We start from the raw sequence: 5,196 nt of genomic DNA, 5'->3' as shown, positions 1-5,196 counted from the left end.
GACGACGACGACGACGACGACGAGGAGGAGGAGGAGGAGGAGGAGGAGCCGCCGCGGCCTCTAGCGGCGCCTCTCGGGGAGCCTCAGGGGGCCCGCCGGCGGCTACGGCCCGCCGGCTCTGGGGGACTTCGTACCGACCCGCCCCGGCTCCCCAGGCGTTTATTTTATACTTCGGCGGAGCGCCGGCGGGAGCGGGGCTGTCCCTCAGCGCCGAGCTGAGGGGAGGGCGGCCGCTGCGGGCGGCGGTGCCGTGTCCCCCGGGGAGGGACAGGTCTTCCCGGCGGGGCTCGGAGAAGGAGGGGGGACACACACAGCGGGGACGAGGCCGTGGCTGTCCCTCGGGTGCCGCCTCTCCTGGGAGGGCTCCGCCATGGCTGACCTCGCCACAGCTTCGCCGAGGTGGCACCCACTTTGCTGCTCGGGAAAGGGCTTTTGTGACCGAGCCCCGTCCCCGAGTTCTGGGAAAGGGGACGGATGTGACTGAAATCCATGGCGGGTCACCCTTTGGGTAAACGGCTTGAAGCAGAAACCGTAAAGGCAACGATTAGATACGTGCAATCCCAGCAGGGATCCCTGAGGGAGACCAGATCCTGCTGAGGCAGAAACGCGAGCGGGAGAGGAGCCGGGGCGCGGGAAGGTTGAAGCGAGCGGCGTTATTTTTGGGGACAGGCCTCGGTACCCGCGCACAGCTGGCACGGCCGGGCCTCCCTGGCCTTCTCCTGAAGATCCAGCCTGTCCGTCACCTCCCCTCCGCTCGGGAACACCGCTGTGTGAACGCTCAGCACGGGCTCCCCATAATAACCTTCTCAAAAGCGGTACTGGTGCCAGACTGGTGCCTCAGAAAAGCGTCTGGGTGGTTGGCAGAGTATATCTGAGGTGCGTCCATGGCTTAACGTCTTCCGTAGTGCCAAACCTCAGGTGCGCCATACGTGGATAAGTGCGCCACACGTGCACAAGTAGTGGTTTCTTCTCTTTGAGAACTGAGATTTTAGTAAAAAGCGTTTTTTAGTCACACACACACACACACACACAAAAAGATCGACGGTGGTTTGTAGCGCTGCTAAAACAAAATGGTTGAGGCTTGTCGGCTAAAATGGCAAAGTGTCGTCCTGATGTGAGGTTGGTGTGATCACCAGAAACGCTTCACAGGCTGCAAACACGCTTGATATGTCCCAAAAATTCGGGTCAGTGGGACTGCCTCTGCGCTGCCCAACTCTTACAAATGCTCTATCTCACCATCTATTGTCATTACCTTCCCCTTTACAAAAAAAAACAAACCAACCTGTCAGATCATGGCTCTGGGTTTTCTCCCTTTGTATTAAAATGCTTACTTTTTATTGCTCTTGGCATTCTTTGGAGACTGTTACAAATCACTGAATCCCATACAGTGCTCCCAAGCATTTCACAGTTCCTCAGTATTGAAGCCCTGTTTGTTTTCTCCCAAAGAAGGCCTTTTTCGCAGGGCAAAATTTTGTACTTTCTGGTGTTCTCTTTAATATGTCCAACTTCAGTTCAGCAATAATATTCTCCCTGGACCAGTGACAGAGTAAACCAATGATTAGCCAGCAAGCAAAATACTAATTATTTTTTTTGGTCAGAATTAAAGTGTTTTAGAGAAACACATTTTAAAGATAAATAGCAGTCCAATTTCCTTACCATCATGGGTGGGAAATTTCAAAATACTATCTATACTGAACTGAGTATGTCTTTAGAACAACAATCAGTATCACATTTGCCAAACAAGGACTGTATCACAAACATGCCTGTGATGATACATTAAGCATTTATTAATCGCTTAAATTATTAAGTTACAATTCCATAACTTTTTCTGCATTATCTCAGTATAATATACATAATTCCAGGGTACTGTGTCTGTTACATATATGATAATAAAAAAATCAAATGTTTTTGTTGTCAGGCTGGATTGCAGTCTGGCAAATTGAAGTATTAAAAAAATATGAGCCACTTCTCTAAACCCTGGGGTTTCATTAAAAACTGTTATGCTAAATATTTTTGATATGCTAGTCTATTTTGATTTCTGTTGTTTCTTTACTTAATTGCTGGGTATACATTTGCATCACACTTTTAAGCTTGTTTCTGCAGTCTTGAGGGATAGAACTTATTTTTTAATGGCTACTGAGATTCTCAAATAATTCACATGACTGAAGCAGCTGGGGTTTCTTTTAGGAAACACTAAATAGAATAATAATCATAATAAAATTATGAGTACTGGAAACTCTGGGACCAAACCCCAAGAGTTCCCTAGTTCTTCTTTTGGATGATATTGCATCTCTTTATGACCTTAACATTGCTAAGAGCTGTATTTGTGTGCAGCATGTATAACTCTAGCTTGTGCCTTAAATCTAAATCCAAAACCCCAAATTGGGCATTAACTCTAATTTAGTCTCTGACTATAAATTACAGGCATTACTATCCACCAGGCTTCCCTACAGGGGCATAGTGAAGACACTGTAAAGATTTTTCTTGAGATATGTGACTTCCATTAGGTTACATGTTACTGTCAGGATGTTTATTAAATACGCTAAGGTACAATTAATTTTAAGGTTTTTAACCTAAGCCTGCTAGAAAATACATTTAACATATAAATATTTATATTTATTATCACAAAAGGCAGTCTTTAGCTTGAAGAGTGTGAGTCATTAATCTTCCACTTTAATCCATCCCAGCATGTGGCGTGTTCCCAAACTCAGACTGGAATGACTGGAAGCCATTTGCTATTCTTCCAGCAATGTTAACCCCAGGTCGGGTTAAAACCAGAAAGCAGCAGGTTGTGGACTGAAAAGCAACTATGAAAATTCCAAGTTACTTTATTAAATTTGGTGAGGGCAAGTATACATATATCCCAAAGTATGTTAGTTAATCTGGTCAGTGCCAATGTGTCTGTGAGAAGCCCAAATTACTGTAATTTAGATGAAGTCGGAGCACTTCAATACGATGAGGCGCTTTTTTCTTTTTAGCAGCTGTTTATCAAAGATATACACAGCCAGCTGTGATGAATTTTCATTTTATTTTAGGAGCGCTATTTGTAAGAACGTTGATTTAGAAACAAAATTTAAATACCATGCCACCGGACCTTGTAGGGTTTAATGCCCAAATTCATGTTGTCTCTTTTGTATCTTGCAATTGCTGGTTGGGAATAGTGGCTAATTGCAAAGTTGCTGTTGGTTAACCTCTTAGTAGTTTGAAGACAGAGGATGTTAATCACCGTTGCAGAAGAAGAAAAAAAAATAGAAAAGGACAGCAACGTAAAGGATATTAAAACACAGCAATAGTTAGAGATTCATTTAGCATTGCTGAGGGTCATACTCGGGGTGAAGAAAGCAAAGGCTTGGGTGCTGGTTACCTGAGACAAGTACCTTCATTATGGGTACAGTTCTCAACAAAAGGTGTTTGCAAACAAACACCAATCTCCTGCTTGTCAGTCATTCATACATACGAAACAGAATATACGCTCTACCAAAAAAATGTCTCTACCCACCCAAAATATACCATTTGGTCAGTTTGCTATTTAATTGCAGTACTTTTCCTCCCATTTCCTCAGCATATGCACTCCTGTGTCCACTTCCCTGCTATCCTCAGGAGGAAAAACTAGGTAACTGGTAAGAGGATAAAAGAAGAAGAACTAACAGCAGCTATACTGACAAAATCTTCGCCATGTAAAATGCCAAAGCTCATTTACATCCCTCAGCTCCCTCCTATCTCAGCACTAGTTGAGAGAAAATAAGTTGTCCGAATGTATAAGCAGCCAATGCACTCCCTCTTCTCCACCTACATATTTGAATTAAGTGGAAAATTAAATTAATTTGCTATATTGCTGGGATAAGAGGCACTAGATGGTGCTGTAACACACATTTTTGCAGATCTTGTTTCTCTGTGAGAGTCAGCTGTGCTGTACCGTTAGCTTTGGGATTTCTATTTTTAGGGGATTCACGGCAAACAATGGAAAAGTTTGATCTCTGACCTAATCCCTTTAAATTAGGTTTTTGTGTGTTTCTGCAACACGGCATTTTGACTATTTCTGTTTATAAAGTAGTCTGTATAGTCTAATTAAAATAGGAAAAGTCCTGTGTATGTATGCCATTGATTTCTGCTCTGCCAGTAAATTGGCTTGCTATACATCCAAACTTTGTTCTAGGCAGAACAAAGCAGTACGTCTAACTATTTTAAAAAAAAAAAAGTGACTCTCAACCTTTAGACAATTTATTAAATACTGACAGTAAGAAAGCAGTTACAGGACAAAAAGCAAATCTATACTTTAGACATGAAAAAAGCCAGTTACAAAAAATATATGAAGCCATTTTCATACCAACAACCAGGCAGTCCCAATACTAAAGACACTTGCCATCTCCCCATGCCCAAGGAAATGCCTGGCTTTTCAAGTTACCAGTTGAACTTACTACTCCCTTTGTCACAACTTCGTTGCACAAATTAGGAAGATGTGCCAGGTAATGCAGGTATTATCTGCCCGTTGATGCACGGAGCATGGCATTCAAGTGAGCGCAGAAGTTCAGTGCAGGAGGCCCTGGTACACACCCAGCAAATAGGGAAAAATTCCTTCTTTTAATTGTGAAACCAGAACAGATCCTAAGCTGTCAGCTTCACATATAGCAGGTTATCAAATTTGCCATCCCCAAACTACTACATCATCAGAGTTGTCCATTTCAATATTAAATGTGCTCTAAGAGAACACAGACAACAGAGTAAGGCAATTCCAAAAGCAAAAAAAATCAGTGATGGACAGGAGAACTGTTCTAGAAATAAGTGTGGTTGGACAATGCTTGTGAAGTTAAAGAGCAGCAGATGACTAGTTTATCACGAAACAGCTAATGCTTGCTTCAGCTGGCATTCTGGTAAGAACAGGGCATATTTACGACTCTTTTTTAATATTTGTTGCCTAGGTCAGGCTAGCGTGACAAATGAGCAGCTCTGAATATGCAAAAGGCTTTCAGACAAAGAGCCTATTAGCCAAACATGCCTATTACTATGCGTAGAAGCAAATTCTTTTGCCACTGAACTCTCGCCAAGTAACAAACTATTTGGCATGTGTGCAAAACCCATATTCAACACAAGTGACAGCCAGCATGGGATAGAAAGCAAATGTGACTATAAACAGAAATTTGGTTCAATAAAGAGAATAGAAAGTGAGGAAAAACTCCATTTTAGGTAACGTTGGCT

This window comes from Haliaeetus leucocephalus, unplaced genomic scaffold (genome assembly GCF_000737465.1).
Source record: "Haliaeetus leucocephalus isolate CR32 unplaced genomic scaffold, Haliaeetus_leucocephalus-4.0 Scaffold2, whole genome shotgun sequence".
NCBI lineage: Eukaryota > Metazoa > Chordata > Aves > Accipitriformes > Accipitridae > Haliaeetus > Haliaeetus leucocephalus.
This window is presented reverse-complemented; position numbering follows the sequence as displayed.